The sequence below is a fragment of the Podarcis erhardii genome (assembly GCF_964252035.2).
Source record: "Podarcis erhardii genome assembly, chromosome: 8".
Classification (NCBI taxonomy): domain Eukaryota; kingdom Metazoa; phylum Chordata; class Lepidosauria; order Squamata; family Lacertidae; genus Podarcis; species Podarcis erhardii.
This window is the reverse complement of record NC_138499.1, coordinates 89,752,815-89,765,461: the sequence shown is the minus strand read 5'-3', so window position 1 is coordinate 89,765,461 and position 12,647 is coordinate 89,752,815. Positions and strand designations below refer to the sequence as shown.

The window sequence follows — 12,647 nt, the reverse complement described above, 5'->3', positions numbered from 1 at the left end:
CTCAGGCAGCGGGATCCACAGGGGCAGCTCGGCCCGTCGGGGAAATTCGCTCCCTCCACCAGCGCCAAGTCTGGGGCCGTGCGGGCGCCTCACCCGCCCCGAGCCAAGGGAGCACAAAATGATGATAACGATGCCTACTTATTCTATTTTGTCCTCACTCAGGGTGGGGGCCATATTACCCAAGTCCGTCCCTGCCCCCACCTCAATGGGATTTGAAATCCAATAAATTCCTAGGAGTGCCCCTGTCCGTACTGAGTAAGCCCCTCAACCCCTAAAAGCAGACGTCCCATAGCGCTGGGTGATACCAACTTTTCAACATTGTGATAGTGATGTTGTGATACGGTAGTGATGTACTGAAAAGCAGAGGGAGGAACGAGCAGCATTGGCCCCCGTCAGAAACTGGGGTGCAACCAGCACATCTCCCCCCCCCCCCCGCCAGCGCCTGGCCCTGGGAGGAGGCAGCAGCAGGCGGAGAAGGAAGAGAAGGCGCAGGCAAGCCCAGGTGCCACCGCACTCTGGCCCTCAGACTGGAGCTGCAGAGTGTTATGATACATCACCACAGAGGCAGACTTTAGTAATCTTTCATAACAGGGGGGTCAGCCTGAATAAAATACTGAGTGGAGGCAGGTAGGCCCCACCTCACATCATCATCATCATCATCATAATTTATTGCTGTCAAAGACCAGCTTGAACCTCACATAATTTGTCACATGCCACACACACCCCATTTAAATGTCAAAGCCCATCAACTTCGGGGGGCTCAGCCTGCTCAAATATTTTAGGGGGAGCAAAGGGACCTCGGCCCCTAGGAGTTATCTCCTATGTGTCATAATATGGCACTCTGTGTGAGGCCAAAATTTGGTTTCTTCAAATGAATATTCTCAATTATGGATTTTCTTAATTTTGTGACCCCTTGGCTTGGCACCCTGTGCCAAGGAGGCACCTAAGGTAAAGGTAAAGGGACCCCTGACCATTAGGTCCAGTCGTGGTCGACTCGGGTTGCAGCGCTCATCTCTCTTTACTGGCCAAGGGAGCCAGCGTACAGCTTCTGGGTCATGTGGCCAGCATGACTAAGCCGCTTCTGGCAAACCAGAGCAGCGCGCGGAAACGCCATTTGCCTTCCCGCCGGAGCGTTACCTATTTATCTACTTGCACTTTGACGTGCTTTTGAACTGCTAGGTTGGCAGGAGCAGGGACCGAGCAACGGGAGCTCACCCCGTCACGGGGATTTGAACAGCCGACCTTCTGATCAGCAAGCCCTAGGCTCTGTGGTTTAACCCACAGCGCCACCCGCGTCCCCAAAAGGAACCACCTGCACCCCACTAAATCCAGCGCTGGTCCCCATTGAAGTGGCTGTCAGCAGACGGACTGATTCTAAAACTAGTTACCGCCTGCTCGGTTCAGAATGCAGCTAGTTCTTCTAATCCACTGAAAACTTTCCATAGGCATCTGGTTTGTATGCGGTGCTGTACTAGTTGGGACTTCCGCCGATCTGGCAGCCAGGCACTTCTTATTCTGTCATTGAGAGACAGTACAAGAGTGTTGCTAGATCTTTAAAAGATTCAGGGCCTGAAGACATCTCATTTGTTGTCCACCCTTCCATCATGGAGCTCAAAGCGGCATACGTGTCCCACCTGTTTTTAACCATAACAGCCCTCCCAGGTAGGTTATACCAAAAGCAGCAAGGGTTGGCATGTGTGATGCCCACAACAATGTCAGATCTATGATCAAACAAACCCAACACAAACAGGACTCTAATACATATTCTGTGGTGCTGTACTCTCAAACATGATAAGCATATACGGTACAGTTGTTACAGTAAGATAGACTAATGTCATATAAAATATACAACTCACTTAATAGATATTGCAAAGAAGTGTGAAATAGTCCTGAACAACAGAGTTCCAGTTCAGTACAATATATTTTCCAAGTCCACAAGTTGCATTTAACTAATGTAATTCCTCCTGCTACAACTTCCATCTCCAAAAAATAATTCGTATAATGCATTATTTCCATTTAATATCAAGCTACAACATAACTATAATCCATTAGCACTTACCATCTGAGTGCTAAACAGATTTCAGCAATGACCAACCCAACTCAATCTTTTTCCTTTATATCACCTGCTTTTCACAATATTAACTGGAGGAAAGAATGATTGCAACTTCAAACTAAATTAATTTATGCCAGCCTTAACAGCTGCTCTGTGAATAAGACAATCAATAAAGCATTTTAAAGAACCAGCCACTTTTCTACATGTGTTTGTAATTAAGTATGTGAAAGTAGATGTTACATCAAATAAACCTCATTACAAATAGGCAAATAAATCACATTTTCCATTCATCCCATTAGGGATAACTGTCTACAAAGTTTAAAAAATCCAAAATGCTTCTCTTTGGGAAAATGGAGCCTAGATACTTTTTCCTTTATGAATAGATGCATGAACTTGTTCAGTTGCTTTGAATCTTATATCTTCAGGTGTGCGGTTACATTAAAGAAAATTGTTTTAATAGAGCCTCAAGCCCCCATTTGTAGCATAGTGATGATAATGTAAAATTCAGTTAAAGTACCGTACTAGAAAATGTTTGTGAAGAAATAGTGAAATAAATAGCTCCACTTGATCAAGGTGTCTCATTTTTCAGTTATGCTGCTCTCATCCAGAAGCAGCCCCTCATTGTCATCATCTAGCAGAATAATGTCCATATGCTTATTGGTAACTCCTTTGCCCCCAAACTGAAGGTACTTTAGCTGTAGACCGTGGGTGACGTGCTCACCAGTAGGACATGTTGAAAAGGCCAGGCACATGAATCTTTATTAATTTATATACCCCTTATATGCCAAAATGGAGAGATCATTGGTGTAATTCAGGTGTGGGAAACATTTGGCACTCTCTCTCTCTCTCTCTCTCTCTCTCTCTCTCTCGATGTTGCTGAACTACAACTCCCATAATCCCTGGCCATGCTTACTGGGGTTGATGGGAGTTATTTTACTATAATTATTATATTTGTATACCACCCTATAACCGCAGGTCTCGGGGCGGTTCACAGAGTTGTAGATCGACATCTGCAGAGCCCAGGGTTTTTCATACCTTGTATGAGAGATTGGCAGACAGATTATTTCATTGCACAGTACAAAGTCCCCTGGAGAAAGTTGTAAAAGGAGGGATAGCTGTCTCTTGTATTTTTATTTTTAAATACTACCAGACTGCTATACAGTGGTACCTCGGGTTACATGTGCTTCAGGTTACATACACTTCAGGTTACAGACTCCGCTAACCCAGAAATAGTACCTCGGGTTAAGAACTTTGCTTCAGGATGAGAACAGAAATTGTGCCCTGGCAGCGCAGCGGCAGCGGGAGGCCCCATTAGCTAAAGTGGTGCTTCAGGTTAAGACAAGTTTCAGGTTAAGAACGGACCTCCGGAACGAATTAAGTACTTAACCTGAGGTACCACTGTACTAACAAACTTGAAAAATAGGTTTCAGCCTAGTGCATCTTGCATTTCAGAATAAAATAATGTCCACACACTGCATCTTTAAAATTTATTTTGAGCATTTATACCCTAATCTTCTTCCAAAAAGACTTCCAGAGTCTCTGCCCACAAGCTTACCATCTTACAAAAACAACACGCAAGGGGAAAGGGGAAAGGAGGGCAAAGGAAATCGCAAACACAGGCACCAGTTCTTAGATAGTGGTTCTGATAATGAGCACCTGGACTATAACCAGCTCAGGGGCAGAAGATGCCTGATGCAGGTGGCCTTTCAGCAGAGCTGGTGGAAGGAGCCCTGCTTCCCATCTCTCCCACTGAGGGAGCCTGGTGGAATGGTTGGTGGCAGGTGAAAAGGGCCCTTCCAGACAAACGCAAGCGTGAGTTGATCTGGCATGCTGAGAAGGCCTTTGTATATCAGCTAGTTGTGGGTGGTCATGAGATGATCCTTTGTGGTTGGAGCCTGGTCAAGGAGCACAGAAGAAAGTGGTATGTGAATGCAACTAACAATGCACTTGGCTTCCACACTGGAAGTTGCCAGACGTGGTATCTCCCGTACAAGTCCTCTTCTTCAGGGGATTTTAGTCCGGGTGCATTTTTTGAATTTGCCAAAATGCCCGAGTTTTTGGAAACGGAGCCAGAAAGTGTGCATGAGAGTATCACTCTGTCCTTTTTCCTTTCTCTATGGATATGCCCAGCTCTCTGTACAAAGACTTGATTTGCAAGCTGAGCCAGGATATATGCATGCAAGGATCACTCTCAAACTTTTCCTAATTCTGTGGTGCACCTGCAAGGTGAATATTGGTATTGGGCTCATCCGCCGGCAAATCCAAGGCTGCTACTTAGAGGAAAGACTCCGTGAGGGGGTCTCTCTCTCTCTGCCTCCCCGTCTCCTCCTCCCCCCGCTTTCCGGGTTTCTCGTATACTCTGCGTGGCTCAATGCCAGGATCCCCAGCCCACCCTCGTGCAGCCCGGAAAAGACCCAATATGGAGGCCAAATGGCCGAAGTATTGGGAAATCTTAGAAAAAGATGGAGATAACTGGAAATTGCAGAGTCAGGAGAAAATGAGGGACAAAGTGCGGGATTGGTTACACTATGCTCAGATTAAAGAAGTTTTTAAACTTGATAGAAAGTTAGGATTCCAGGTGGAAAAATCGAAGCTAGAAACCAAACTGTTAGAGCCTAAGACTAAGGTACTTTCAAGAATGTATAACCTGCTGTTAAAATGGAACACACAAGATGAAATGGTTAAATCGGCTATGATAAAGTGGGCACAGGACATTGGGTATAATATCATGTTTGAGGACTGGGAAAGGTTGTGGACTACTGGGCTGAATTTCACTGCATGCAATGCTCTGAAAGAAAATGTAATGAAAATGATATATAGATGGTACATGACCCCAGTCAAACTTGCAAAAATATACCACTTGTCTGATAATAAGTGTTGGAAGTGTAAGGAAAATGAAGGAACGTTCTTTCACCTTTGGTGGACTTGCCCCAAGGTGAAGGCTTTCTGGGAAATGATATATAATGAACTGAAAAAGGTATTTAAGTATACCTTCCTTAAGAAACCAGAGGCCTTCCTTTTGGGTATTGTTGGCCAAGGGGTGTTAAAGAAGGATCGAACATTTTTTATGTATGCAACAACAGCAGCAAGGATACTCGTTGCCAAGCAATGGAAAACCCAAGATCTACCCACCCTGGAAGAATGGCAGATGCAACTGATAGACTATATGGAACTGGCCGAGATGACTGGCAGAATCCGAGACCTGGGAGAGGAGATGGTGGAAGAAGACTGGAAGAAATTTAAGGACTATTTGCAAAAATATTGTAAACTGTATGAATGTTAAGGAGGATGCTTGATCATAAACAATTTGGCACCATCGAATTAGATGAAGTGAATTATGAAGATAAGTTAAATTCATGGAAAAATCAATTTTTTAGATAATGATTAGGCTAAGCTAAATGTTTTAAAGAGTGAAATGAATATATCTAAAATTTAAGATATAACATTGGAAAACTAGATTCTAAGGTGGGGACAAGGTGATAAATTGCTGGACTAATTTTTTCTATAATTTTGGAACGTAGGAGCGGGAGATGTGAGGAAGTCCAAAGAGGATAAGAAAATATGTTATAAAATGTGATATTTCTGTACGCTTTGTTTTTTGTGTTGTAATTAAAAAACCCTTAATAAATATTATTAAAAAAAAGGATACAACTTTTAGAAGACATCTGAAGGCAGCCCTATATAGGGAAGTTTTGAAATGTTTAATGTTTTATTATGTTTTTATTTATGTTGGAAGCCACCCAGAATGGCTGGGGCAACCCAGTCACATGGGTGGGGTATAAATACTACTATTAATTATTGAATAGGATGTCCATTTTCATCAGAGAAATGTTGGAGCATATGGTGTATGCAGCCACAGTGTTTGTGTGCTATGGAAAGTGAGGGGGCTCCACCATCAGAAAGTGAGGCTGGGAGCTTGTCCATTCAAGCATGGGCTTCAAGGAGACTCCAGACAGAACCTTAGAGAAGATCTTTGCAGCAATTGTGCCCTGTGAAACAGTTTGTTATGCACAGTGGGACATAACTTTACAGTTGTGATAGGTCTGTGGGTGTGGATGCTGAAGCAAGTGGCCTGAACCATTCTCCACCCTTTCCCCCCTCTCTCCCCAAGGCCAGAACTCTCAGCTCCTGAGGAGGATGTGTGCAGTAGCCAAAACAGAGCCAGGGACCTACCTGTGGCTGAGGTAGCAGAGGTTTGCACAGAGAATGGAGGTGATGGTTCTGTGCCACTGGAGCATCTGTGGAAGCTGCTTGACCAGCTTGAGGGGATCACTTGCTCACCTTGTGTCTTGGAGGCAGCTGTGTCTGCTGCTTGTGACTGTGGTGGCCCCAACTAGCACACTTGGGGCTCCCTGAAGGGGATTAGGACTGCCCCCCCGCTGTGGTTGTGTGAGCAACCATGGTGCTTATTATAATTCCCCCCTCTTTTGCACACAAGGATGCCAAGAAGCATTCTATCAGCTGCCTTGCTGGATGCTGTGGCAGATATTTGGCAGGGCCCCCTTCTTCAGGATGCCAGGATGACAGCAGAACCCACAGAAGACCCACACAACCAATGCCTTTGCCACCAGTCAAATAATTGCTTTACAAACTTAATCCGTTCCGGAAGTCCATTCTTAAACCAAAGCGTTCTTAAACCAAGGCGTGCTTTCCCAAAGCAGCAGGGGACTCAATTTACAAATGGAACACACTCAATAGGAAGCAGAACATGTTCTGCTTCCAAGGCAAAGTTCACAAACCAAAACACCTACTTCCGCGTTTGCAGCGTTCTTAATCCAAGTTGTTCATAAACTAAGCTGTTCTTAAAGCAAGGTACCACTGTACATGCCTGTACATGTTCACCCCTTGGATGTATGGAGAGCCCCTCTGTTGACGTAGTCCCCATGTTGTATAGGCTAATGTTTAAAATGCCCCAGGGTGGTTAGCTTTTTTCATCTCTCCCTTAAGTCCATGGGAATATGAGGGTGAGAACCTATTTTGCTCACATACCCATGACATACCCTTCCACCTCACAACAATGTACTGCTGCTCTGTCTTAATAAAGATCATAGAATCATAGAGTTGGAAGAGACCACAAGGGCCATCGAGTCCAACCCCCTGCCAAGCAGGAAACACCATCAGAGCACTCCTGACATATGGTTGTCAAGCCTCTGCTTAAAGACCTCCAAAGAAGGAGACTCCACCACACTCCTTGGCAGCAAATTCCACTGTCGAACAGCTCTTACTGTCAGGAAGTTCTTCCTAATGTTTAGGTGGAATCTTCTTTCTTGTAGTTTGGAACCATTGCTCTGTGTCCACTTCTCTGGAGCAGCAGAAAACAACCTTTCTCCCTCCTCTATATATATTTTTATATATTTTATATATTTGAACATGGCTATCATATCACCTCTTAACCTCCTCTTCTCCAGGCTAAACATGCCCAGCTCCCTTAGCCGTTCTTCATAAGGCATCGTTTCCAGGCTTTTGACCATTTTGGTTGCCCTCCTCTGGACACGTTCCAGTTTGTCAGTGTCCTTATTGAACTGTGGTGCCGTGTCACACTGTTGGCTCATGTCAAGTTTGTGGTCAACCAAGACTCCTAGATCCTTTTCACATGTACTGCTCTCAAGCCAGGTGTCACCCATCTTGTATTTGTGCCTCTCATTTTTTTTGCCCAAGTGCAATACTTTACATTTCTCCCTGTTAAAATTCATCTTGTTTGTTTTGGCCCAGTTCTCTAATCTGTCAAGGTCGTTTTGAAGTGTGATCCTGTCCTCTGGGGTGTTAGCCACCCCTCCCAGTTTGGTGTCATCTGCAAATTTGAGGATCTTATCCCTGCTTACAAGTAAGACCATCTGCTGTTGTGTTTTGGGACGGGAGCCAGGACACCCTTTTGGCTTCATAAGCAAGGGCCTCTAGGCTGATCAGAAGCAAACACAAGGTGATAATGATGCCCACAGGGCTCATGAGTGAAGTTCCCGTGGGGTTGCAGGCTGTCAAAAGAGTCAGAGAGGAGAATGATGGGTTCTGAGAAGAAAATCAATGGCAGGCGCTGAGTAAAATGCCATGTGAGAGAAATCAATGAGAAGGCTTATGTGAAAAATTATCCTTATTGACAATGAATTCTGGAAGAACTGCCACAAATAAGCTCCAAGGTACCGTACACTATGTTCTTTTCAGGGGTAACTTTATGTCTATTGAGGCCTAGTGTGTATGTTTGTTTTTAAATTAGTAGGGTTTCAGTATCTTTCAGTTGATTCCTCTGGTCATCTAGATGGATCTTACTTTTTACATGGGAAGAAAGGAAGGAAGGAAGGAAGGAAGGAAGGAAGGAAGGAAGGAAGGGATGGAGGGAGGGAGGAGGATGCCACACAATAGACTATTTCCACATGTCTGCTGTGTGCATTATCCACCCCAACCCCCATATTTGTTGGCACATATTATATTTGATCCTCTTAGGGCCATTTCTCACAACAATGTCTGTGTGTGGTGGCCATGAGAAAACAGCAGCTCAAGCTGATTTCCATCCATTTCTACCAATCACTTGTTGAACACACTGCTGAATCCTGCTGCCACATGCCAGATTGGGTTTTTGCACATCACTGCCACTAATCCTCATTTAGAGTGGGTTCAGTGTTAGATACAGTAGTGCCCCGCAAGACGAATGCCTCGCAAGACAAAAAACTCGCTAGACGAAAGGTTTTTTCGTACGCGATTTGCCTCGCAAGACGAATTCCCCTATGGGCTTGCTTCGCAAAACGAAAACGTCTCGCGACTTTGTTTCCTTTGTGTAAAAACCGTTAAAACCAAGGGTGCTTAGCTTGAGCAGCTGCAGTTGCGACTTGACTTCGAGGAGCAACTGTTAGCGCGTGGTTTGGTAGCCTTTTCTCAGACTTTGCTCACTTTTGAAGATTTTCCAAAACTTTTCCAGAACTTTTCCAGAACTTCTCTTTCATCCATTTGGTAAGTTAAACTTTTAAAACTTTTTTGGGGGGTTTTGGATTTTGGGTTGGGGTGTTTGGGATTCAAGGACTTGGTGTTGGGAAGGGGTTTGCGATAATCTGGGGGCTTGTGGGCCTTTTTTGGGAATTTTTATGATTTTCTGTGACCACTGGGCCAGGTTGGGTTTTTTTTGAAAATTTTTCTGAGTTTGAATTTCTGAGTGCTGGCTGGCTAGGGGAACAGTTGGGGAGGTTTCTGCAGAAATCTGGGACCATGTGGGGTTTTTGGGGGAATTTTTATGATTTTCTGTGACCACTAGGCATGGTTGTTTATTTTCAATTTTTTTTTTCTGAGTTTGAATTTCTGAGTGCTGGCTGGCTAGGGGAACAGTTGAGGAGGTTTCTGCAGAAATCTGGGACCATGTGGGGGTTTTGGGGGAATTTTTATGATTTTCTGTGACCACTGGGCCAGGTTGGGTTTTTTTGAAAAATTTTCTGAGTTTGAATTTCTGAGTGCTGGCCATGTTGTTATTTTTTGAAATTTTTTTTTGTCTGGGTGGGGAAGCAGTTGGGGAGGGGTTTGCAGCAGTTGGGGAGGGGCTGGGGGAGCAGTTGGGGAGGGGTTTGCAATTTCTGTGTTGTGGGTGGGTTGGTGCGTGTCTGTGGGAGCAGTTGAGGTTTTTGAAGACATTGGTGATTTTTGAAGCTTTTCCTAAACTTATTTTGCAGCCATTTGAGGTTTCTGAGGACTTCGGTGGTTGATTGTTGAAGCTTTTCCAGAACTTCTCTTTCATCCATTTGGTAAGCTAAACTTTTAAAACTTTTTTGGGGGTTTTTGGATTTTGGATTTGGGGTTGGGGTGCTTGGGATTCAAGGCCTTGGTTCTGGGTTTTAATTTCTGTGTGGTGGGTGGCTGGCTGCTTTTGTATTTTTTGGGTTTGAAGCACATCACTGATTTTTTTTTCTGTTTCTGAGTTTACGAAGGTAGGAGCTGTGCTGCCATGGGACCCAAGAAGACTGCTGCTGCGGTGGCCGGCGAGAGGAAGAAGGAGAAGGTGACGCTGGAAATGAAGAAGGAGATCATCTGGAAGCACGACGGCGGAATGCGTGTGACGGACATTGCCAGGGAGTACGGCAGGAACCCATCGACCATCGGGACCATCCTGAAGATGAGGGAGAAGATCCTGGCGACTGATGCAGCCAAGGGAGTCACCAGGATCGTGAAGAACCGCCCAGCTGTCCTGGAGGAGGTCGAGAAGTTGCTGCTCATCTGGATAGAAGAGAAGCAGCGTGCAGGGGACACAGTGTCTGAGGCCGTCATTTGTGAGAAGGCCAAGGCCTTGCACGCTGACCTCATCCGGGAACAGCCAGGAACCTCAGCCGAGCCAGAAGTCTTCAAGGCTAGCAGAGGTTGGTTTGACCGGTTCAAGACAAGATCTGGCATCCACAGCGTGGTCAGGCATGGAGAGGCTGCCAGTTCTGATGTTCCTGCGGCTGAAGACTTTGCAGCGGAGTTCCTGGAGGAGGAAGCAACTGAGGAACGGCTGTCCTCCGAAAGACTGAGGGACATTTGCCAGAAGTGGAAGGAGGTGCAGACTTTTGCAGATCTACACCACCATGAGAAGCACGTGGCACATGACGCTGGGAACTTTTTTGATACGAGGGTCATGTTGTCTTTCAGGGAGCTGCTGAAAAGGCGGATAAAGCAGCAGACTATGGACAGGTTCTTGACCAAGAAGCAAAGAGTGGAAGAGGAGCCTTCTTCGAGTGGTCCCCCAGAGTCTTAGAAAATGTACTGTACACTTTGTTGATTTTTAAATGTTTTTCTGTCATGTTTATAAAGTTAATTTATTTTCCCTTCAATTTTTGAACTGCTCTTTACAGTATGTGTGACTTTAAAGAGCAGTTAATAAACTGTTGTTGTACCAAATTTGGCTTTGTTTGGACTTTTTTTGACCATAGGAACGCATTAATTGATTTTCAATGCATTCCTATGGGATTTCGTGCTTCGCAAGACGAAAAATTCGCTAGACGACAAAAATTGCGGAACGAATTAATTTCATCTTGCGGGGCACCACTGTACTAAGATATGAAAGCTAGGAGCTAAATGGCACCTTAAACCTATGTAGGTTATGGGCACCACAACAGAATGTCTAGGTGCACTTTTTTATAAGAATAATACAAAGCTGAAAATGAATGAACTGCAGCTAAAATCTTATGTTCATTTTTCACATGGTCTAGCCTTCATCTGAAGACTGCAGAAAACGAAGCCATGCTTCCCCTGCCCGCCCCCCTAATATTCTTATGAGGGTCCCTCCAAACACTGCCTTTCTGTAAGGCCAGCTGAGAGGTAGAACCTGTCAGCTTGCCAGACGCTGCAGCAATCTCTTGGAAGTCCTCAGTGCCAGCAGTGGCAGTTTTAATCTGAAATCTTAGGCGCAGTCCTGCGCCCAGAGCTCAGAAATGCTTGTGCTAATGAAATTCCCAGTTGTAAAATGCGCCTAGAACAATGGGAGTTTCGAATGCTGAGCAGGTTGCACTAACATACCAGAAGCTGAATGTAGTCTGTAGAAGAATGAGGGTCAGCAAACTGAGCTTCCATTCTAGAAAGACAACGGCCTTTTCCGGGAAATAGGTCAGTTGCCTGTTCTGACCTCAAGGAGAAAGTCTGCAACTTGGGGAAACTCCTTGATCCATCTTTGTCACTACAGTCCCAGTTGACCTCTGGGACAAGGAGCGCCTTCTATCAACTTGGGCTGGTACACCAGCTGCAACCATTACTGACCACAGTGGCCCATGCATTGGTAACTCCCTCTAACATTTCTCTGATGAAAATAGGGACATCCTATTCCGTAATAATAACTTTATTCTTTATACCCCACCCATATGACTGGGTTGGCAGCTTACCACATATATAAAAACATAATAAAACATTAAACATTTAAAAACCTTCCCTATACAGGGCTGCCTTTAGATGTCTTCTAAAGGTTGTATACTTACTTATCTCCTTGTCTCGGCGATTGCATAACTCCATACCCTCCAACTTTTCTCTGAAGAAAATTGGGATGTCCTAAGGAAAAGTGGGACATTCCAGGATCAAATCAGAAACTGGGATGGCCTCTGTAGTGGGGTGTGGGAGCTTTTTAAAAAATCACATCTGGCAACAAATGTTCCCCTTTGGTTTCAGATGGGTAAAGGTAAAGGGACCCCTGTCCTTTAGGTCCAGTCGCTGACGACTCTGGGGTTGCAGCACTCATCTCGCTTTACTGGCTGAGGGAGCCGGCGTACAGCTTCTGGGTCATGTGGCCAGCATGACCAAGCCACTTCTGGCGAACCAGAGCAGTGCATGGAAACGCCATTTACCTTCCTGCCAGAGCAGTACCTACAGTATTTATCTACTTGCACTTTTTTGCGTGCTTTTGAACTGCTAGGTGGGCAGGAGCAGGGACCGAGCAACGGGAGCTCACCCCATTGCGGGGTTTCAAACCACTGACCTTCTGATTGGCAGGCCCTAGGCTCTGTGGTTTAGACCACAGTGCCACCTGCGTCTAAAAAGTCTTAAAAGCCCCGGACACAACTTTTCACAGCCCTCTAGTGGCTATGGTGGCTCATTTACCAGAAGTACAGTAATGTATTTAGCACTAACTCTGGAAGTGTATGCTCGATTTTGACCA

At 45.1% G+C, this 12,647-nt stretch overlaps 1 long non-coding RNA gene across 1 annotated transcript in view; it reads left to right on the top strand.

Moving 5' to 3' along the window:
- The window catches only part of LOC309347998, an 83,649-nt gene that overhangs the window by 60,375 nt on the left and 10,627 nt on the right, over window positions 1-12,647 (top strand). The window lies entirely within an intron of this gene.